The sequence below is a fragment of the Idiotropiscis lumnitzeri genome, chromosome 7 (genome assembly GCF_059441095.1).
Source record: "Idiotropiscis lumnitzeri isolate Australia: NSW breed Sydney's pygmy pipehorse chromosome 7, RoL_Ilum_1.0, whole genome shotgun sequence".
NCBI lineage: Eukaryota > Metazoa > Chordata > Actinopteri > Syngnathiformes > Syngnathidae > Idiotropiscis > Idiotropiscis lumnitzeri.
The window spans coordinates 20,579,525-20,604,811 of record NC_142397.1 but is presented as its reverse complement, the minus strand read 5'-3'; the positions used below and the strand labels follow the sequence as shown (position 1 = coordinate 20,604,811).

The window sequence follows — 25,287 nt, the reverse complement described above, 5'->3', positions numbered from 1 at the left end:
TTTTAAAAAATGAAAACTAACTTAAACTACATTTTATTTTTATAACACTAAAACTAACAATTTAATACAGGAGTCTTTGAGGTTAAATTTAAATGGATTTATTTCTGTATTAGTGTCCGGCCGGAAGTTGGAAGTCAGCCGAACAGTTGTCTGAGAGTACATATTCCTCTTATTAGGCATCACACATAAGTCATGTAATCAAGCAACAGCCAATGAAAATAGAACCAGCAGATGTTGTTGCTCCTCTGAGACTTGTTTCACTTTGGTTGAAATGGTTCCCCTGCTTTAGTCAATTAACTCAGCCCGAAATGGAACGCACAGTAAAAAGTGCCAACTTAATTGCCAAACAAGGCATCCTTACATTATTTAATGAGGGGGCATGCATGCATGAATCTCACTTCGGATGTGGTTTCATGCACTCTACTTGTTGAAATTCAAAGTCTGAGGACTGTTCAAATGCACCCTGTATGGTCCGAATTTTTGTTAACACTAATATTTGTGTTAAATCCTCAGTGTGGAATACTTACGATGGTGTTTTTCTAATCTTGCACTAAAGCAAAAAACAGAAATAAAAACATTAAAACTAATACTAAAACTAAAGTGCTGCATTTTTTTATCATTTTTATAGTTTTGCTGGTTTGTGATGATTGGTTGTGCAAGAAATTAGCCAGTCTGCTCCATTCTCTCAAGGGTCAGCACAGTGACCTTAATGCATACTTTTATTACTAGTCAGATAGATTATTGTCATCTCAGGCATGGTGGAACAACTATTGTTTGACCCCCCCCAACAAGTGTTGAACAGTACCGTATTTTTATGGCCAAAAGATGCGTATAGACTGGCCCTCATATAGAGAAAGGTAGCTTTGTGATTGGCCATACCACTGATGTTATAAGAGCTCTCACAAAGACTGAACAACGACGGCTACAGAGAGAGTTTCTGTTTTTAAGAAAAGGCTCAAGTCCTACCTTTTTAAAGGGGTACTCACCCCCCTACCAGACCCTTATTAAAGGCGCTCTAAAGGAGCGTCACATGAAGGAGTTTGCGAGGAGTGAGATGGTTGCGTATGGTCTGGCTGTGACAAACCTAATACCAAGACAAAACTACAACATAATGACTTTCTATACTATGACAAGCTACGCTAAATAAACAGACCAAATGCTATGCAAATAAGTCACTAACCTGAAAATATATATATGATGTTTTCAAACGCTACAAGTACAACTCCAACTCTTTACAGAGGCGTGTACGAGACTAAGCCGCCTGTATGCGGCAGAGCGATTACGTCAAGAAGTGACATCAGGATTCCCTGTTAGTCCAATCATAGGACAGAAAGCCAAATTCATAATATCGCAAAAACACAACTTCAGCATTAATTCAAGTTAGATGTTTATTGTAAGTTTGTGTTGCAATTTGTTGAACGCCTAAAATCTATTTTGAACAAATATAAAGTCAATCTGGTCAACCTGTATTGAGAAAACACATCAAATATTAAAAATTAAATTTCTTTTAGACCAGGCGTGGGCAAACTACGGCTTGGGCACCACATGCGGCCCATTAAACATTTTAATCTGGCCCGCCGAACTTGAAAAAAATGAAATGAATAAACCTTGTTAATGTTTGATTTTCTAAATACTGTGGTGTGTCAAAGACAGATATTTTGTTGGAATGCTTTTGTTAATTTTCATTTACAATTAAATGTATTTTTTTTTCTCCGATGAGGTGAGGTTACGAAAACACTCCATCCATCTGCTCCTGGTCCAGCCCCTCTGTCAAATTTTAGAACCCTTTGTGGCCCACCAATCAAAATGTTTTCCCACCCCTGTTTTAGACAGTAGTTGGCACTACCCCGTTTGTGACAATGGAGTCAGTTCCTCCATTACTCGTGACCCCATTTTGTGTGATCACGTAACTTCAGGTGTGTTTGGGCTCCTCTCAGAAAAATACACTCTGGCTAGGTTAAAATGGTGTTTCTGCATTTGTTTTTGAGATATGACATACAGTGGAATCACCTCATTTTAGATGGGATGATTTTCATGCCCTTAATGTTTCTCACAGGCATTGCAGCATAACTAAACAACAACTGTTGAAAGGTAGCTTCCTTTTTTTTTTTTTTTTTTTTAATCGACATAGCTCACCTAATTTTGAGGTCAGGCAATTGAAGTTACATTCAATTTGAAGGATGCCAAAGATGAAAATACGGCACAGCGCCAAAATGTTTGATCATTCTGAAGTCATATTTAATGTGATTAATTCATTAATTATGATTATCATTACTCAGCTTGTGTAAATGTTCCTTTTTATAACCATCCATAAACGTGTTTTGGAGATGTATTTAAACATCCATCCATTGATTATCTGTACCGCTTGTCCTCACTAGGGTCGCGGGGGGTGCTGGAGCCTATCCCAGCTATCTTCGGGCAGTAGGCGGGGTAAACCCTAAACTGGTTGCCAGCCAATTGCAGGGCACCCATAGACGAACAACCATCCGCGCTCACACTCATACCTAGGGGCAATTTAGAGTGTTCAATCGGGCTGCCATGCATGTTTTTGGAATGTGGGAGGAAACCGGAGTACCCGGAGGAAACCCACACAGGCACGGGAGAACATGCAAACTCCAAACGCAGGAAGGCCGGAGCCAGAATCGAACCCACGACCTCTGCACTGTGAGTTCATCATGCTAACCAGTCGGACACCGTGCCGCCTATATTTAAGCATCTTTCCTGAATTAATAATTCACAGTCTACGTTATTCCACAGGTTGACATTTTTGACAGAGTTGATCTCTGTTTGACATTAGCTTTGGTTAGAATGGGTTTTAAAATCTTTCTGCTGGTCTATAAATCTCAAAATGGTCTTGGACCAAAATACATGCAAGAATTACTCATACCATCGGAAGCCTCCAGAGCCCTCGGGTCGTCTGGGACAAGTCTCTTATGTGTTCCCAGACCCTGATCCAAACAAAGTGAAGCAGCATTACAAACTTCCCAATTTGCTGAAGTCTGTTGAAACTGTCAGTTCATTTAAGTCAGGTCTCAAAACATTATTGTTTATTGCAGTATTTGTGGTGGTTCGGGCTTGGGGGCGTGGCGAGTTGTTGTTTTCAGGTCAGGCGTCTTCCGTCCAGGCACGCCTCCGGCTCAAGAAGGCGTCGGCTCCGGCGCACCTGCTACGCATCAGCACCAATTACCACCGGTACAAGTCCCAGCGTCGCTTGGAGCCAAACGCCGGATTATCCCGTGACCTTACGTGGTACTGGCTCATGTCGCTGCACGCTTCATGCTCGCTCGATCGCGTCGACGCTCGCTCCGGTCTGACTTCTATGTCTTCTTGTTCCCCCTCCAGCCGTCCAGTGCCCGTCCGAACCAGAGCTCCCAGTGCCCACCACCGCTTTCCGGTCCAGCGTTCACCTCGCCTGCACTCCCTCCGCTACGCGGCTTACCTGCCTTGCCCGCGCCGCTCCCGCTGCTTCACCACCAGCTCGCCTCCCACATCCGGCTCCCGCCGTCTCGCCGCCTGCCAGCCGCTCCCCGCTTCCGCAGCCCCGTCCGACCCGCCGCGCCGCTCCACTCCCAGCTCCCCAGTCCCGGGTCCCGATCGTGCTGCTCCCTTGCCTCCTTATTCAATAAACCCTGTTCACCTCACCCCGGTTGCTCTTGGGTCCTATTTTCCCGCCTCACGGTTCACCGAACCGCCACAGTATTCTCATGAATTGATCCGTTATTCTCTTGTTTTAATCCCCATTTGCATGCTATCTTTTAATTGATCTAAGTTGGTACTTGGTCTGAATCATTTTAATGTATAACATTTTTGCTAAATGTTGTCTTTTTTTTTTCTCTCTTTCTGTCATACTTTTAATGTTTTATGCAAATCACTTTGAATTGGCTGTGCATGAAATGTACTGTACAATAAACTTGCCTTGCTTCCCTTTTTTAAAAGAGTGGGCCATGAACCAAGACTACATTTTGTCACTTACATCCTTATTTACCTTTTGTTAATTTTGATTCCACAAATTTACATTGACGTCTCCACAAATGTAGACTCCTTTCATATAATTCATTTGTTCATACATATTAACCATCATTTCATTAAAAATATTAGAACCTATTTTTTTTTATAAACATCTTACGATCATTCTAGATTTTCTGTCTCACCCTTTATCGTTTTTGACATTTCCTTACCAATTTTGCAGTTGAATTCACGTTTAACAAAAATAATAACTTCTCCCCCACTTTTTGTCCTCTATTGGTCGTGAACAAAACATGCATTTGATTCAATCTCTTCTTTTTTTGCCCATCAAGCCAAATCTCAGAGATTAAAATGATTTTACTCAAATAATCCCCAATGGCTGAAACATTATTATTGAAACTTCTACAATTAAAGTTTATAATTCATAATGAGTTGTCACAAGTGATGCATTTTTTAAACTGATCACCTGTATAATATTCACGAGTACAGACAACATATTTACATGATACACTGCAAACTTCAGATAGAAAGACAAAAGAATGTTCAGCCAGGTATGTAAATATTTTTGTCATCTCAGGCCTGAGGTACAATTAAAAAAAAATACAACTGCTTCTTCTGCAGTTTCTTCGTTTAAACGTATCATTACTTTGCAATTTCTTGTCCATGTTACTTTTAGCTTGTTCTGCTTTTGCAGATTTTGTGCCTGGCGGGAAATATCGGCGTTCTTTCTTGTTAGATGCTCATTTATGTAAGCATCGACTTTCATCCCTGCATCAGCACCTTGTTTTTATATTTACGGCTTAAAAAACTGATCGCAATGGCAGGTTTGGCTTTGTTGTTTTTGACAAGCAGCGATGGTATCATTGCAAATTGTTATATTTTGCACCATGGGGAAAAAAAAAATAATCAATAACGTGCCACTGCAATGTGAAATTTTCTTCTGTTAATGCGTCTTCTCCATCATTTAGACCACTTGCAGTTGCTCCGACTTTGGTCCGATGTCTTGTTTTCAGTCGGGTGATGATAACATCCTCCATTTGAGAGTACCATTCCATGTCTTCAATCTTGCATTCCAAAATATCAATTCTCTTGTCCTTCTCTTTCACCAAAGCTTTTATTTGTCTAACTTCTCTCATGAGCTCAATAAGAGCAGCCTGCTGCTTTGTCACCTTACTTAACTCATCAGACATAGTTTAGCCATCGACGTATCGCCTCCAAATCGCAGCAGTATTAGTTTTCTTTGGCATTTTCTCCACTTTCGCTTGAAAGATATTTGCTACTTTCAAGCTTTTTCTTCAGCGTATCCTGGTTTCCCCAGAGTAGCAGCATGACAGCGTGGTGTTATTAGATTTTTGTGAGACAAAAAAAAATGTCTCAGCAGAACCGTAATAAAAATGTCCTCATTTTCTTTATTCCCAACATATTGACAAAGCGGAAACACCGTTTTCTGCCTTCTTTTCAAGCTCTTTTCAGTGACATTCGTCTTGCTGATAAAAAAAGATTAAATACACGTGAACTGTTGTTTTGTTTTTATCGTTAGCCAAAAATAGCATAGTAGTAAAAACTGCAGAGTAAACCCGGGTGTGCCAGTGTTGGACTGCTTCTTCAATGGAGAGATCTCTCTCTCTCTCTCTCTCTCTCTCTCTCTCTCTCTCTCTCTCTCTCTCTCTCTCTCTCTCTCTCTCTCTCTCTCTCTCTCTCTCTCTCTCTCTCTCTCTCTCTCTCTCTCTCTGGTATAATTGGTAACATGCAGATTATACACTTCAGTCCTTTAGTCCATGATTGTATACATTTAATTTGGTTTCTTTTTAATGTCATTTGTTCTATATAGTGTGCTTTGTTACAGTTTCAGATGTTGTGAAAGCACGATCTATATAAAGGTGAGTTAATTTGGATGACACAAAGTCATTCACAACTTCATTATTAGTCGGTAATTGGTTGTTTTAGTCTTCCAGAGACACGATTGTCGCATTTGAGAACCGCAGCATAAACTGGGTGGTAGGTTTAAAAAAAAAAAAACAAAAAAAAAACGAAAATGTTTCATTCATATACAAAGCAACACAACTTTATTCATAGAGCACACTTCACAACCGTTACAGCTTTAGCAAAGCACTTTACATACAATATAACATAAAATAGCAATAATTCTACAATAAGAATAAATTAGAAAAACATTCACCGAGCACAGAGTTTATTTGAGTCGTTCATCAGTACGCCCAGGAAATGTGCCAGGGTCATTACAAGAAAGTTATACCTCAGTGGAACCAAACTTGATTTTAGCACACTCATGAGTATAATCGGCCTGAGTGGAGCCATCCCAGACAAGCCCGTGGGGAGAGTGAACCAGTGACATGCTAAGCTTTGCTATTGATGTTCTGCCGATTAAGGCACATGAATGTCTGAACGACCTAGCGTGTCCTTCTCCCAGCTCCAAGGCCCCTCCTTTTGCATGACTATAAATCCCCTACTATTCCACTGTCTTTCCCTTTTCACACAGATTACATGGATTTCAATTCCCTCATCCATCATCTCATCTATCTTTTCACATCCTTCACTCTCTCTATCATGTTCTTTATTACACTCCCTCCCGTCCTATTCCTCCATTTAGACCTACGACCTAGGGACCATTTTGCTGAAATGGAAGCCGGTTGTTCGGGAGATGAGCTTCTGCTCACTTTAGCTGGCGGGAACAACTTTAGAATGATGAAGGTCAGCAGTGATTGATGGTGGCATTCAAGTACAGCGAGGAAAATGGAAAGTGGGCAAAGGGATGTGCAAGGACTGGCATTATTCCAACACCTGGACATAGATGTTGGAGCTACATTTACAGTAGGAAATTGTCATTGAACATGGAGTACATGTTCCAGACTCCATCAATAGTCATTTGGTCATGCAGTTTCCACATCAAAATACTGCCCAAAAGTGAGCTTCTCACACCTCCAGTTGAATTATTTGGCATTCATACACACAGCGATCCCTCAACTGAATTTATTCCATGATATAACCAATTCATCTTTGGAAGCAGAGACAAGTTACTTGAGTGCCTCACTGAACAGTGGCCATAAATAGAGTACAAACATCTTTCCATGGAATTTAAGGCCATTTAAAAGATTCCCATTTGTAAAAACAAATTTGAAATGACATCACAGTTCACAAACATAGATGAGTTAAAAATGTTTGTGCTTGCTTGAAAAGAATCTAAATTTAAAAAAAATGCAATGTATTGTTAGATTTCGTCAATCATGAAATATATTCATGGCAGCAGTTTGGAAATTGGGCGCACAAATAAGAACAGTTTGGTATTTTAGTATCACCAAATCAGGAAAAATGGATGGAGAGATGTAATGACACCAAACAATATATTGTAGCTACATTTGCTGACAATGTGTCTGCTTCAATTAATATAATTTAATCTTTTTAATGTTTTATTTAGACATTCTAACAAGAATTAGTCAGTCATGGATATTAGGATATGGTTGATGTCACTCACTGACATAACACACAGTATACACTTAACGGTAACTAAAATCTTACACACGAACATAAATTAACGTGAATAATACATTTCTATTTTAAGACAATGTCATGTTGAATCTGATGTAGTACCACATATGAAGGTGGCCCAGGTCGGATTTGATAAAACTAAGTATTGAGCCAAATAGACTGTCAGACAAAAAACAAACAAACAAACGGACAAAAATACAGATACATGTCTATACAGACTATTTGAGTCACGTTTATATGATACAAAAGCCTGCAGGCTGAACCTAAAATGGTGGACGAGACTCAGGCATCATAAACAGCATAAGTAAGTTATCGGAGGACCTCCTGTATACCTAATATATATATATATATATATATATATATATATATATATTAGGGCTGTCAAAATTAAACTGTTAACTCTGGAGATTAATAAATTTTAACTCAGATTTACTTAAAAAATAATTTGCACACTTTGCAAATATTGTACCATATTAGCTGAACACCTGTCACTGGGCCTTGCAAACCAACACAGCTGGAGTGTGGCGCTTATGGGCACGACTTTAGCATAGCTAAATGTCCAAAATATAACCAGTCGGGGTTTGTGAGCACCTTCATGCTTTTGTCCGCTTCAGTCTGTGTTAGTGAAGAGATCATCACAGTATTTTTGATTTTTCGGAGGTGATCACATGAGCTAACGTTTGATGTCATTAAATCCAAACTATTGTGCTGAACGCTTTTATACTTTCACAGGTTGAAGTGGACAAGTGTAGTAATTTGCATTTGCATTATGGTGGCAATCGGTTGGTGTTTTAGACAACAGAACTGACAATTTGAGCGATGTTACCTCATTTGTCTGCCTGCTGTGACGTAGACGCTGACACCAGAAAAAAATAACAAGCCGTGCTCCAAAAAATGGCGTGCTAATTTGTCGTGAATCTCATCACAAAAAAAAACCTTAAATCACTACAGAATGTTTTAGGTGGGAGCATTTTAGTACTGATGTCATTTTTACATGCTAACTTGTTATCTAAGGGCCAATGTTAAGGTCAATAAACCGTCCCTTTAAAAGACATAATGGAAGCGTTGATGAAAGAAACTAGTAGGTTAGTTTGATTGCTGCTCGCTTCCTAGGGGTGTTAATGTGAACACTGCTCCTTATCTACAACATATGTTAGCGTTCTGAAAATTAAAGGCGCTAGCATTGACCTCAACCTTTTTGTTTAATACATTCAAGCGGATATGTCGGAGCATTTCCTGCTCCCATATCTTTGAATGCACCAGGTATAGTACTTTTGTGAGAGCTAATGCCGCATCAAGTTGCATATACTTCAATGGCAAATGATGTCCCTGCTGCGGAAACCTGTGGAATCCATTGTCATCCATTTGCATCCAGCTCTCATAGGATTGTGGTTTGATTGGTAGTTTTTGGACTTGTGTTGGACTTCTATTTGGGTTAGACTGTGTTCATGTGTTCCTTTTTGTCCATGCTGCCTGTGTCGTCATCATTTCCCTCATCTGCTTTGTTCCCTGTGTTATTACCCAATCAACTCTTCCCTTGTCCTGTCTTCCTCAGCCTGTCGTGATTAGTCAGCATACAGTTCCCTTATCATTCTGTAATGTGTTTCTCTGAATATGGGTCACACAAAATGTACTTTTTTCTTCTTCAGATCATTAAAGATGCTTCATGATTTCATTTGAGCAATCAGTGTCAGTAATATTCTAGTTGCATCATTGAGCGACATGGAAAGTCAAAATAATGAAAGTAACTCAGTTTGATGCAGTAGACACCACTGTGACATGGGAGTGGATTTTCACTCTCGTACCATCTCTGTCAGGTTGTGGTGGAAGGTTGAGGAAGAGGAGGACCCAAAAGTGCAGGGAAGCGAGGCAGGGGTAACTTAAATGCCATTTAATTAAAAAAATAAGTAAATGAATAAATAAATACAAAAGTACAAAACAAATGGGAGCAACAAAACACAAGGACTTGACTTAACTGAAAATAAAGCGAGACAGGTCAGAGGACAACGGACAGACACTGACACGGATAGCTGAAAAGGACAACGCACCGACAGGAACTGAAAGTAACCTGGAGACTAAATAGAAACAAATTGACGAGACAACGAGGAGCACCTGGACGAAACACAAAGGGTTGGAAGGACCTGATTGGTTAACACTGGGGCAAGGGTAGGCAAACACAGGTGGACACAATAAACATGACGAGACACACCAAACACAAGGAAAAAACATGAAACTAGATGCAAAAACAAAAACCACAAATACAGATCGTGACAATCTCACTCCCACAAAAAAAAGAGAAAAAAGAAAAAAATCCAATCCCAGTCACGGACCAGCCCGCTCCAGACTGCTACCATGAACTCTTTTATCCTATACTCTTCCAATTCCATGATTAACACTAAACTAAACTAAACTATAATGTTTCTTGTAACTGCATGGTGATTGCCATTCCATTCCTCACGTGACTGCCCATAAAGCAAGATGAGACAAGGGACGCATTCGGAAATTCACTCCGACTCATGTGCACGAGTCTGTTGAGATTTGGAGTGTTCGGAGTGCGCTCCAATTACATTAAGTACAAGTACATTAATTTCGCAACTGGTATTCCATTTTTGGTGCACTTTGAATAATTGAACGACAAATTTAAGGAACGCAATTAGTTTTCAACTGCTCGCTGTGAACCAATGGAATTTGGAATGTTTTTTTCTGTTTTTAGTTCAAATGCCGACAGCACAACATATACATCTACAATAGTGTAGATAAAGCACAATAACTGCACTTCATTTACCAGTTACTATCATGATAAAATCAGATTTTTGTATTTTTTGGGGGGACGAATACATATTTTTCAGCAAAAAACAATAAGTAACCTGTAAAAAGGTAAATGAAGATTGATTGCGGATTTGGGTTATGGGCCCAGACAGACTCATGGATGTCGATGCAAGGTACAAAATTAGTCTAAAATTAGCAACCTATTACCCTATATCACAGATTAATGAGGAGACAGTGAAACAGTGTTAAAATCTGAATCTATTTCAATCTGTATTTGCAAAGGCTATACACGACAATTGTCTCGTCAAGACCATCCCCTTTCTTTCAAAATGTTGACCAGCGATGTCACCAGTTGAAAAGATAATACGCATAGATGGGCATTTTATCCTATTTTGTCGGTTCGTCACGTTTTTTTGTTTGGTGGTGAGTTTTTTTTTATATTCAAAATATGTCTTGGCTAAATAAAGGTTGGGAATCACTGGACTTTAATTATACATCACAGACTTGTCCAAAAAGATATACTTCCTTTGATACAGGAAATGTGAGGTTGAAAATGCTTTAAATATACAAAACAGAGAAATCTATCTTGTCTGGCGGTGGGGAGGTGACTTCTGATCATAGAATCCCCCCCTGTCATCTGTTTCATGTGTTGTGAATTTGAACCACTTGTACTTGTTATAATAGGGCTCCATGCATCCATGTGTGACGTCTTGCTGCCGAGCAGTGTGTTGAAGGCCAACAGCACATAATTCAGTCATTCTTATTAGGAAATTTGATCACATTAATTTTTTAAAAAATTAATTGGTCTGACTAAGCAGAGAGAGAAAGCCCCAGCAGGGTGAAATTTCACTCTATTTGCATCAATTCTGTGCCTGTCTTTCCGATTATTGCATGGTCACGTCGGATCACACCATCGCAGATGTGTTTGATTCTATCTGAATGCACCACAAAAACTGTTAAACACAACAATCAGGCTCCAATAACAACGTTAGTAACAAGGTTAGTGGTATTTCCCACACCAACCAGTCATAATATTGGGAAAATCTGCAATCTATTGAGTTCCATTACAAGAGCTGTATCAAAAATTGCAGAGACAAAATATATTGACAATAATCTGTTTTGATTGACAGTGTCAGAAAACGTAATTAATTTAACAATATAAAGATAAAGATGTCCTTTATTAGTCCCACAATGGGGAAATTTGAAGTGTTACAGCAGCAAAGATATAGATCACACAGAGTCGGCGGCGTAATGTAGCCGTTAATGTATAACATTAGCAGCAGACATTCATAAAAAGCATGCAAATATACACAGTATAAACGTATCTAGTGTAAGGAAACACTCCTAATGCCTGTCCATTATACAGAGGGGGAAATACTGTAATGATAAAAACTACTGAATGATTGAAAATACTGCAATGATAAAGATATTACAATGATAAAAGTACTGTAATGGTGAGAGTACTGAAATGACAGGAAAGTACTGCAATGATAGAAAATACTGCAATGATAAAAGTACTGTAATGGTAAAGTACTGCAATGATAAAAGTACTGTAATAGTAAAAGTACCGCAATGATAGGAAATACAGTAATTATAAAAGTACTGCAATGATAAAAGTACTGTAATAGTGAACATCCTGCAGTGGTAGAAATACTACAGTGATAGAAGTATCGTAATAAGAATACTGTAATGGTAAACAAAATACATCATTGGTCGATGTTTAAGTACACCCTTGGCTGAAAGTACAGTAGTAGTTAATATTGCATCCTAGGACTGCACAGTTGCACTAATGCCCTCCTGTTTGTAGGCCTGACCCAATGTTCTTGTTAAAAAGTCTGACAGCAGTCGGCAGGAAGGAGCGGCGAAATCTCTCTTTGGTACAGCGAGGGTGTAAAATATGTATATTATTGCTGCTGCAGTAGAGGGTGACCATTTTTTCGAGAATCCTGCGGGATGGTAGTCAACTTTTTACTTTTAATCAAGCTCTCTCTCTCTCTCACACGCACTCGCGCATGCACGCACACACTCACATATGACGGTGTTGAGTGTGACAACTTTGCTATTTTTAGACACCGTGGGCCATATCACCAAAATATCACCCAACCCTAATGGGATGCATTTAGGCCATGGCCATGCCATCAAAAACAGTAACAAACCTGTCATGAATCAATAGCGGCAGCAGCAACAGTACAAGGTAGTGGCACAGACCGAAAAGGTGTTGCTACCTTATTTATTCTAAATGTCATTCGTAAAAGTCCTTGTGCTCAAAGAATTACTTTTTATTGCAAAGCAGGCAAAGAAGTATCTGCCAGACCAGCTGATGTTTTTGAAGAATATGCAAAGCATTTGGCGAAATTGTTTACGGTTCCTACCATTATTCTTATCGTTATTCTTTAAACAGATAAATCACAACAGTCGGGTAATTTAATGTGAAAGTATACAAGTTTTGTATTTGACTATATTTTAATGTTCCACAAAAAGAGAATGTTGAAAATTGTTCAGATATATGAAGCACTTCTATCCAAAAGTTGTTTTCCATTGATGTTTTAATTTATAAAAAGAGCCATCTTATCCTGTTAATGAGGTAATTAGTATATCTAAAAAGAAATGGCTTGTTCTTTTTCTCTTTGTTTATGCTAGATTATTACGAAAACTAGCTTGTTCTGATTGTAATGTCTTTTTTACATATTGGAATCAATAAACCTGAGTTGATTTTAAAATAAAATCCAAGGAAATGGCATTATTTATTTGAGTTAGGTTTATTGACCAAAAAAATTCATTGTTACAGTTTTGAAATGGTAATTGACTTCCTCATATCAAATTGTATCATTCACAAAAAAGTGATAAAGCGATATGTATTTTATCGGTTAAAAAAACAAACAAACAAAAAACATCGTTACACTTCTAACATCAAATCGGTCACAAAAACAGCCTTTTACCAGCTGAAAAACATCCAGACTAAAGAGTTGCATGTTCGAAGCACTACAAGAGAAACTTATCCATGCTTTTACCTTCAGTAGACTTGGTTATTTTAACTGTCTTCATACTGCACTCAACTCTAAGATCATCATATAGCTGCAGTTTATTCCGAAAGGCTGCTCGAATTCTGTCCAGAACAAACCGATCAGAACATATCACTCAAGCCCTGAAGGCTTTACACTGGGTCCCACTCAGCTATAAAATAGATTTTAAAAATATGCTCTATAAAACACTGAATAGTTTGGGTCATGAATGCATTAAAGAAATACTTATTAAATATAAACCCAGGAGTCCTCTGAGGTCTGAAGTCTTGGGCCAATTAATGGAGCCCAGAGTTCAAAACAAACATGGTGAAGTGGCATTTAGCTGTTATGCCGCATACAAATAAAATGAGCTGCCAACCAAGGGGAAGTCAAGCTCTGGTTGTAAATGATTTCAAATCCAGGTTAAAAACGTTCCCCCCCCTATACCTAGGTTTTCAAAACATTTCAAATGTACATATTACTTTAGAAACCTACTTTAATTGTCTTTGTTCATGTGTTTATATCAGGTTTTTGTGGAGGTTGAGGAAGAGGAGGACCCAAAATTAGTGATGGGTAGATGAGGCATCCTGTATCGTTTCGACACAGTGACACAATGTATTGACACTGTGTTGCTGAATATTGACACCTGGTGGACTTGCAGGAAACATTTGACAGGGTCATCTGACACTGATCTGTCAAACTAATTTTATCCAATTCCATTGATTAGCGACGTGATGTGTTTTTATATATCCTATTTCGTATTACTTTCCATCGCACTAATTATTCTCTTATTTATCTAATTTATATATTTAACTGAATTATTGTTGTATTGCACTGGAGAGGGGAGCTCTCTAATCTCGTTGCACACTTGAGTACAATGACAAAGGGATTTCTGATTCTGATTAGGCATTTGCTTTCACATTATTTTTACATACACGCAATTTCATAAAAAAAAAACTTTGATATTCGAGACGCAGTTGATAAATTAAGAGAACATCTGTCTGAATGCCCAAGTAAAAGTGTTGTGAATGACAATGGACTCATTGTAATTAAAGATTTTTATTCCAAAAAATTAGTTTCTCCAGCGTTTTGTTATTCAGTCTATTTCTTTTTTTGAGGCAATTTCCCCCGCCTTTGAGAAGATCCTCTCACAAGGCACCGAAGAGGCCGGTGTGCACAACGCCTGTGTGGCTAATATAAATAGGTGAGGGAACGTTGCCTTCATGGACTTCCAGTATAAGAGCGGGTCTTCCGTACGTGCAACGTGTCCTGCGGACATATAGCGCTGCACCTCTGAGTGCGCATTAACAGTGACGTCTTCCATCTTGCGGATATTTAACGCAAAGTAACGCGCCAATAACTCGATGCTTGTTTTGAGCGTCCATCCTGTTGACAGATGCGCTTCCTTATGAACACAGTTTGGCGCGCGACCGCTGTGTCGACACGATTCCGGTAGTGGTCACGTGACTTTCTTAAAGCGGTACGCGCACCGACACGGGGTTTGCCCTGGAAGCTCGGCGCGCGCATCGACGCCTCAGTGTCGCTGGACCCATCACTACCCAAAATGCAGGGAAGTGAGGCCGGAGAAACTAAAAGGGGTATTTAATTAGAAAGGCCAATAATGCAAACAAATAGTTCAAAAGAACTGGGATCAACGTAACAAAAAAAAAAAAACTACAACAACTTAACTTGACCCCCAAAAACAAACAAAAAAACAAACACAACGAGACATGGCAAGGGCAGACGGACACCTGGCATAGACTCTGACATCGGCAGGGACAATGAACCGACAAAAACTGAAAGCGAGCAGTGAACTAAATACAAACAAATTAACGAGAAAACGAGGCGCACATGGACAAGACACAAAGGGTTGGAAGGATCTGATTGGTTAACACTGGGGCTTGGGTCAACGACCACATGTGGACACAATGAAAATGACGAGTCACACCAAACACAAGAAAAAAAACAACAGACAGATCGTGACACTTTAAAAATTGCCAATTGACCAGTACATTTGTTTGGTAATTTTTGTAAGATACTTTTCTTTTCGCAGCTTTGCTTTTGAATGTCATTAACTGTTGTGTTTGTCAATGCTTTTAGGAATTGTGTCTTAACTTGAGTGAAGCAAATTGAGTTAACTTGTGGATGAAATGTGCTTTGTAAGTAAAGATGCCTTGCCATCTATTCTATCTATTCCCTATTCATCAGTAGCAGGAATATTAATAATTTGGGATTTTTCATGCCTGATTTATTTAAATTCAGTTGGGTTTTTTTTATTTCATCTTTTTCTAAAAATTATAGTTTTAGGTTTTTTTTCATTAGCATTTTTTAAAAATATTTTATATTCTGTATTTGTCAAGCGCAAGATTAAAAAAGGTCACTAAATATTTTGTTCTTAGTGATTCCTGTTCGGTCAAGCCGCCGCATAGCCATGGCAACGAAGATGCTCTCTTCTCTTAAATTTTTTATTTTTTTGTGGAGAGGACAAGGTGGATAGTGACCAACCGCTTCAGGCTCAGGAGGCAGGTGTTGAGCCTAAGAAACGGAACATAATCAGTCGCAAAATATGCTCCCAATGCTTACATTTTATCGGCAGAAAGCGGATGGTATGATTAGGCATGGTGTGATCACGGCTAACCTCAATCCTTAAAGATTAACGTTCAAATCGGGATGGAAGTTCTTGACTAGAAAATCTCATCCTGCTGGCTATTCATCTGGACAAGCAAAGTTAACGTTTCACAGCAAGTGTTACAGAGTGGGTAACTAACACCACTGTTACCTGCCAAAGGATAACATCACCCCAGCGCTCTGCTGGACACTGAATTGGACTGCAATGAACCCATGGGGCTGGAGCTCAGTTCAGGCTCATTTCTGCCGTGTGTATGGCATCTCACCTGTTCCACACATTACCGCTTGTCACCCACAACGCTTGCTGACTCCTGCTCAAGACTATAGACCCAGAGAGAGGACCCATGACTAAGATTTGCCAATCAGTTCTCAAAGGATAGTGCCCAGATACATCCGCCCATTAAAAGTCAAACGTCTCATCAACTCCTGCAGGTCAAGACTGAAACTGCCCTCTTCTCTCAATAAACCTCCACTCCACTCTTATCTGACCTGCTTATACAGACCAGGCAGAGATAAATGAATTGCAAAACTGTAGAGCAGAAAGATAAATGTGAGGGGAAACGGTAAGAACAAGGGCATTGTGGAAAGGATCATTCAATGTTCACATGACTCTATTGACATCAACCCATTCAACAACATAATGCCTTCAAGTCGTAAATCAGATGTTCTGTATAAAAACAAACTTTCATTATTCAATGTTGAATGGGTAATGTGAATGCGATGTCTGCATCAGAATGAAAAAAATCAATAAGCAGGCTACACAATATTGTACTGTGTATGTTCTGCTTAAGTCCAAATGAAGTAAGAGTGAGAATATTATAAACTAAGATAAGTTTCAGTGCATATTATTTGTTTAGCCCTGTGGTTTGTAATGCTGAACAGGAAAGCAGAACTGCTCCATCAACCTCTTTAACTGCTTCTAGGTGACCTGTATGCGTACGGACTCACAACACATTCCACTGGCAAAGTGAAAGTGACATTCAATTAATTTGTATTTTGGATGACTTAATTATTCTTGGGGCTGTCTTGTTTTTGTGTTGAACTCTATAAGAGTAGCAACCAATGAGAAGGAATTCTTAGTTTGATACAAATCTGCCACACACCACTGTTTAGTAGAGATGCAATAATAAACCATTTTAGAGTGCAGGTGTCCTTAGTGAGTGTATGTTTATTGTCTAGGTGTGTCCTATTACAATGATTATTCAAACAACATATACTGTTAAAGGTCTGCTCTCACTTTTAAATTTGGATTTTGGCTCTGAAGTGTATATTTTTTGTTTGTTATAATCAGTATAAAATCCAGAAAGTCAAAGGGTGTAAAAACTAGCTATTTTGAATCAAGGAAATGATGGAACATCCACCCATTGCACAAGCAATGACCGAAGCCAATACAACAATTAAAAATGTGTGAAGAACAAAACCACTAGTGTACAGGAGAGAAATTCAGCGCCTGTGACATTAATAGCAACTTCAAGAGAGCAGAAGTGAAAGTATACAATCTATCTTTTACAGAAGACTTCATGAACAAAAGTTCAGAAGGAGAATTGGAATGTTATTGAGCGAAGAAAAGCTTTAGCCTTGAGGAAAGTGTTGAGAAAGAAATAATCTGCTCGGAATACCAAACAAACAAGCAAGTAATGTCATGTCGTGGCTTCTTCTTGTAAGAATTGCCCTCCCAGTCGACCAGGTACTGGAATCCCCTGCCCCTGCGCCTGCGCCTAGAGTCCAGGATCTCCTGCTGAACAGGACCGCCCTCGATGATTCTCGGTGGCGGAGGTGGGGTGGATGGAGGAACCAGAGGGGATGATGAGACCGGCTTGAGCAGGGACACGTGGAAGACTGGATGAATCTTCATGGTTGGGGGGAGCTTGAGCTTGAATGCAACGGGATTAATGACAGAGTCCACCTCCAGCGGACCCACAAAGCGTGGACCCAGTTTGCGGAACGTTCCCGCCAAGTTGAGGTCGCGGGTAGATAGCCATACCTTAACTCCGGCCTTGTACGTCGGGGCCGGACGTCGACGGCAATCAGCGATCCGCCGATTGCGTTCGGAGGTGCGGGACAAGGCCGACCTGACCTCCCGCCAAACGCGATGCGCCCGCTTCAGGTGTAGCTGGACGGAAGGGACCTCAACCATCCCCTCCTGAGATGGGAACAGCGGCGGCTGGTAGCCGTAGGCGGTCATGAAAGGCGAACGCCCCGTGGCCGACGAGACCAGCGTGTTGTGCTTGTATTCCACCCATGGTAGATGGTCGGCCCAGGAAGACGGTCGATCGAGGCACACGCACCGTAAGGTGGCCTCCAAGTCCTGGTTGGTCCTTTCGGACTGTCCGTTGGACTGAGGGTGGTAACCGGAGGACAGGCTTGACATGGCCCCCAGGGACCGGCAGAAGCGCTTCCATACCCGTGACACGAATTGCGGCCCTCGGTCGGACACCATGTCGATGGGAATTCCGTGAAGCCTGAAAACATGAAGCACAAGCAGGTTGGCAGTCTCTAGGGCTGACGGAAGTTTAGGTAGGGCAATGAAATGGGCAGACTTGGAGAAGCGATCAACAACGGTGAGTATGACGGAGTTGCCCCTAGAGACAGGCAGACCCGTGACGAAGTCCAGGGCTTGTTGTGAGACCAGGGTCGTGGTGGTATCGGCAAGGGATGCAGGAGTCCAGCTGGAGGTTAATGCGAAGCTTTACTTGACGCGCAGGCGAGGCATGCCTTGACGAGGTCGGTGATGTCCTTTGTCATCTCTGGCCACCAGAAGCGTTGAGCGATGAGTCCGAGGGTACGGCGGACGTCGGGATGGCATGCCACTCTGGAGGAGTGGCCCCATTTCAGCACTTCGGAGCGCAACTGGACCGGCACACACAACTAGCCCTCAGGACCGCCGGACGGAGTGCCGGCCTCATCCTGTGCCCCCTGGATCCGCTGCTCGATCTCCCACCACACGGATCCTACCAGGCGGTGGTCTGGAATTACGCTGTCGAGTCCTGGTCCCTCCTCGACCGGGTCATGGATGCGTGACAGCGCGTCGGGCTTGGTGTTCTTGGACCCCGGTCGATATGTTAGCGTGTAGTTAAACCGGCTGAGGAGCAAGGACCATCGTGCCAGTCGTGGGTTCAGTCTCTTTACAGTCCGGATGTATGCAAGGTTCTTGTGGTCAGTGTACACGGTGAACGGTTCGCGGGCGCCCTCCAACCAGTGTCTCCATTCTTGAAGGGCGAGGACTACGGCCAGCAGTTGCCGATTTCCCACGTCGTTAGTTGGCCTCGGCCGGAGTGAGGCGGCGGGAGAAAAAGGGATGGAGCTTCTGGTCGACTGGGGAACGCTGGGACAGCACCGCCCCCACTCCTGAATCGGATGCGTCCACCTCTACAATAAAAGACAGCTGGCGGGGTCGAACCCGGAATTAGCTCGATGGCGCAATTGTAGGGACGGTGTGGCGGTAGGGACTGAGCCCTATCTTTGCTGAACAGAGCACGGAGGTCATGATAATCTTTGGGGACATTGTCTAAACAAATCTGTTCGGGCGGGGCGACTTAGCCCTTCTTCGGCCGAGCGTAGGCAATGCGCGTAACAATGAGAACTCCAATTATCTATGGATAACCTGCCCCAGTCGATCGCCGGTTGATGACACCTCAACCAGGGTAGCCCAAGAACGATCGGAGCTGCTCGTGAGGGCATGACAAAAAAACGACCGTTTCTCCACGTGGTTTCCCGATAACTTTAAGGTTAGGGGTTGCGTAACCCGTTTAACGTCCGCCAGGAGCCGCCCGTCTAAATCGCAAACTCTCTCAGACTTCTCTAGCTCCTCAACTATGCAACCTAACTTGGCGATCAGCCCGGGATCGATGAAACAATCGTCAGCCCCCGAATCGACCAGGGCCCGTATTCGGATACTGCCCCCCCGTCCCAATTATCTCGCCGTCTACCTTGAGTCTTTTCGGTTCCTCGGTTTGAATGTCCCCGAGAACCTGGATCTCGACGTCGGAGCCCTCCTCACTGGAATCGGGAGGGTCGAGGTGGTCGGCAGTCAACTTACAAGTAGTCGGCCACCGATCGATTGCCTTGAGTGCAGTCGAGTAGTTCACCCCCCGCCTCCTTCCCCTGAACCGGGTGATGAAACACTCGCTCAAACTCCGTCAAGAACGCCGGAAATGACGACCGGAGGTCCGGTCGGGCGTTGCTCACGGCCATGGCCCAAGCGCTAGCTTGGCCAGTCAAAAGACTCATCATGAACGCCACCTTGGAACTGTCGTGAGCATACGTGAGTGGCTGTTGGTCGAAAATTAGGCGACACTGATGAGTGAACTGCCCGCAAAGGCCGGGTTCACCTCCATAGCGGGGCGGGGGCGGCAAATTTGGTTCCCGTCTGTGGAAAACGGGCAGGGAAGTACTGGTCGTAGCGACCATCGGGTCGGAACCCGGGGCATTGCTCGCCAGGAGACTACCAAGGTGGGCGTCCAGATTCTCAAGGCGGTGGGCCAGCTGGCCGACGGCGTTGCGGAGGTCCGCGAGCTCCGTCGACTGCTGTCCCACCAGCCGTCCTTGGCTGGCCAGAGCTCTATAAATCTTTTCTGAGTCTGCAGAGTCCATGGTCGGATTATTCTGTAAGGATTGCTTTTCCGGCAACGCAGAAACAGAGAAACAAGATGCGTTGACAAGGAATTTATTATTCTGACTGGACAAACTATTTACAAAAACAGAACTATACAAATCATCACGCGGTGCCGAAAGTACAACAGAAAGTGCTGGTGGAAAACTCACACCAGGAAAACAACGCGAAAAACAGAAAGTGCTTGCAAAAGGCAAGAAACATAAAGCGAATGAAAATAGCTTACCACGAAAGGGTAAGTTGAGCCAATTGGCGAGCAAACACGGCCAAGAAGGACAAAGGCTAGATGCGGAGTCAATGGACGGAAACGAGGTCGAGAAACACGTGAAGCACATAACAAGAATGGCGAGAATAGACACTTGGGACATGAACATGAGCACAAGGAATAATCCGACGCTGAGCTGTCAGCGTGGCGCGTTTAAATAGCGTGGTAATCATAATCATTGATGGGTAACAGGTGCGTGGCAGGTGGGCGCGTCTCTCCAGCCGTGACGACAAGACAGGAAACAGGTGCTGGAGTGAACGCCCCCACGTCAGCTGGGCAGACAATAACAAAACATGAAGCATGGCAAAAACGGATCATGACACTTCTGGTATAGACTCAATGATGAACAACATGACGACAGCACAAAATGAATTGAAAAGAAACATTTTCTCTGCCAAATGAAACAATCAAACTGATTGGGCGAGCATTCATCAGAAAGCAAATGAACAAAGAACCTCCGCAGGGGCATGAAGTTGAAATGACATGGGCTTGCCAAGTAAATCTCCGGACTCAAATACTATATCACATACATTTCATCTGAAAGAAAAAACTAAGAAAACTGAAGGAGGCAGTGGTGAAAGGCTGGGAAAGCATCCCAAACAAAGAATGCAACAGTTGATAAAATTCTGTGGGTCACAGGCCTGATACACTTGAAAACCTTATGTCAAGTAAACTCTCTTTCTTTCTCTTGCTCTCTCTCTCACTCTCTTTCTCTCTCGTGGTACTTTACCCATTTAGGGACTATTAAAGGGACATACAAAAATCCACTTCCGGTCTTACTTAGTCCGTCATTTTAAAAATATTCTCATCCTACGTCTCAAAAATCGGCGTCCGTCTGGGATGATTCCGCCCCAGGGATAAAATGCCATCTCTGGTGAGAAAAATTAATTTTGAAAACTGTGGTGTCATAGAATTTCAATTTGTTTGATGAACATGCCACATCCTCTTGAATAGCTGCCATTTGTGAGTCTATCTTACTGAGAAATTGCTTGTATTTTATGATGTATTAAACATCAAAATATCACTAAAAAATAAAGCTAATTTGACAATGTAGGACACCCACCCACTATGACGTGCTCTCATTGTATCATCGGTGAGGCTACATCTATATATATATATATATATATATATATATATATATATATATATATCAGGATTTGTTCCTTGCCAGGATCTCAATCTCACTTCGGGTAAGTGATTTTTTTTTTGTCGTATATAGAATATTTTTTTCATGTTTTAGTTTTTGTATGATGTTAAAATACTTTGCTTTGACTTTATTTGGCATTCTTTTTTAATTACTTCACACTAGGTCTTTTATACAGTCTAAGGGGTCAATCAGAATAGGATGCTGCAGATGAAGCAGACCAAGAGAAACTGAATAGTGATAAGCAAGGAGCTTTGTAGCACAACAGAGACTCAAAGAGAGATCATTTGAGGTGGACATCTCTTAGAGGCGTACACACACAATCTTATCTGTGGATGATGCTTATGTAATGGGACTGAGAGAAGACTGAATGCTCCCGGAACAACATGTTTCCACCTTCCATAACTGTGTGTGTGTGACCTGAAAACACACAGTACACCATGTAGGGGGTGGGGGAGTTTTTTTTTTTCTGGAAGGGGGCGGGGGGCAACCCTAGGAGTAGTTGTATTAATTATAGATGGTTGCTGACAGCCTCTCAGGTATTAATAGAAAGCTACTACAGTATGTCAATTCATTCCATGCTTAAATATAGACTTGCAAAGCAAGGATAGAATTCAGGGGTATTTTGTTTTTTGCAAGGGATCTTGTAAATTACAAATCCTGGTCTGCAAAGTCCCTCAAAGTAGTTGAAAACAAGCGTGTGGATCTGATGTATGATCTGAAAACATAGAGGACATAATTGCCTGATGGAGTGAAGTCTTAGCTAATTTGACATAGATATTGATTAAAGATTTTAATTAAATATTGATGAAGAGAATTTAGGACACCCTTTTTAATTTCTTCAGCAGCTGTCAAAGAGTTAAATTATGTATTTATCATGTCGTAACAATATATTGTCTGTGTGCTTTCCATCTGCAGTTTCAGGTGATATATGCAGCGCCAGTATAACCTCCAACCTTATTTTGCTAAAAGAGCAACTCTGAGATTCCGCAGAGAGTCCGGGTCAATGAGAAAGCAAAGTGAAGAGTGACCTTGGCAGTGAGTAGGAAAGGACAAAGGAAGTGAGTCCATAAAGATGATAAGAGACTGCAAGACAGGCAGGAGCGGGAATAAATCCATTAAAGGAAGATGAGCAGAGGCAGAAGTTATTACAGAAAAGCCAAATAAATGAAAATTGCCAAATAAATAAATATAAATAAAAAAATAATAAAAAAATAAATCCTACTGAGAGTTCGTCTGGCAAATTTTAATAAGTAAAAAAAAAATCATAATGCACACGGTTTACTTACTAGTAAATGACCTAAAAAAACTGAACCATGAGAATTTTTTAAACTGAAAATAAAGGGAAATGTGTTATCTACAAAGTCTGAAAATGCAAACCTTACCGTACACAATTTTCTTGTTGTTATTATTTCCTAAGAAATACATGTTAGGCTGGATATTCAGATGCATATGAAAAATGAAAGGTGAAAAGGAAGATGAATAATGTTCTATAATTTTAAATATTTTAAATTTTATAGTCATGCTGAATAAAGATGAAGCCACACCACAGTGCCGCTGGATCTTAGGTCCAAGTGGCAGGTGACAAGTCGGACTAAACTATTCTTTTCTCTTACATAAACTTGGCAAAGTTTATTGTGAAACATCAGACCAAGACTCACAAGTGGGGCGACCCGACAACAATGATTCACAAACCAGTGTTTGACAGCTGAAGCAAGCATGACAAGCGCACAGGGTTGCTTTAAAAATGATGGAATCCAAGCACCATAATTTAAAAAATGTAACATGGTTACTTCATATTACTCCAATACCAAATTTGCTAATGAAGACTAAAATATATGTATTACAGTACTATTTATTTGGAAATTTTGGTCCTATGAATATGTAAAGGGGAATTCAACTGCCAAAAATTCTTTGCAATAAAATGTGTGCCTTCAGTAGTCTTTCGGATTAATGTTGCGTTTGTGGAATATGAGGTAAGCAGCAAAATCCACCCATTTTTAGCGATCTCATTTTGTCACCTCTGTCAACTGTAAATGACATCACAGCTGCTCAAGGTTCCGGTCACGACCAATCATAGCTCACATGTTTTCTGAAGCTGAGCGATAATTGGTCATTAGTTGAGCCTTACGCAACTTTGATGTCATTTTCAATCGATTGAAGTCACAAAATGGTGGATTTTACTGCTTAACTCACAAAATTAATCACAATATTGTCTATTCTTGTAAAGATTTTTTGGGGGGTTGACTTTCCCTTTAATAATATGCATTGTTTTGGAATGAAGGAGAAAATCAGAGCACCCAAAATCTTGTTACCCAAATTGTTAATGTTGGAGAAAATGTGGCCACAGTGTCATCCTCCATCTGTATGGGAACGAAGGTGTGTTCTCACGTTAATGTTCGCTTCTTTTATTAATTTTAGAAATATTCAAATTTCTCCAACCTGTCCTAAAGCTAAACTTTATACCAAACTGATCAACTGGATCAATATTGGTCAATATTTAGCATTTTATGCAAAATTGCTGATAGACTGTAATGTCATAAGACAAAACTGTCAGCAAGGCAAGAAATTTTCTCTTGACGGAAAATAGAACATTGTCTGAAAACAAGAAACCATAAACCTATTTCAACTAATAAGAAGACAAGCAGAACGTCAAAGCACTACAACATTGTTCACTCCTGGGTTCTTCTGTGCTGCCATAGTGTATACAGTAGATGTTTCATGATCTGTCTTTGTGGTTGTTGGTTTCATATTTAGTTTCATGTTTTTTCCTTGTGTTTGGTGTGTCTCGTCATTGTTCATTGTGTCCAACTGTGTTTGTCTACCCAGTGTTAATCAATCAGGTCCTTCCAACCCTTTGCGTCTTGTCCAGGTGCTCCTCGTTGTCTTGTCAATTTGTTTGCATTTAGTTCCCTCTTTACGTTCAGTTCTTGTTGGCGCATGGTTTTTGTCAGTTGCCCTTGTCGTTGTCCCGGTCAGATGTTATTCATGTCAAGGTGTCCTGTCTCCTGTTTCTTCGAGTCTTTCAGTTTTCTTAGTCATACTCACAGTCACAGTCATAGTCACAGTTATTTAGTTCTTTTCAAATCCTTGTTTTGGTGATCCTGGTTATTTTGCACTTTGATCTTTTTGTTTTTCTCAGTCCCTTGTTTGGCTTTTTATTTTCAATTAAATACCATTTAAGTTACCCCTGCCTCGCTTACCTGCGTTTGGGTCCTCCTCAAACTCAACCACAACCTGATAAGTTGAGCCTGAATGCTAAATTTTACCCTTGTTGAGTGCTTTTTCGCAGGGAGACGAAAGTTCCTCGAAACTAATAGCGCTCATATTGTTTTTTTTTTGTTTTTTTTTAAACTGCTAGTCCGAAATCTATTTTGCGTTTAAAAAAAATAGCTAC

At 41.0% G+C, this 25,287-nt stretch overlaps 1 protein-coding gene across 1 annotated transcript in view; it reads right to left on the bottom strand.

The window, feature by feature from the left end:
- The window catches only part of LOC148333986 (melatonin receptor type 1B-like), a 57,788-nt gene that overhangs the window by 14,401 nt on the left and 18,100 nt on the right, over window positions 1–25,287 (bottom strand). The gene's annotated exons all lie outside the window — the stretch shown is intronic.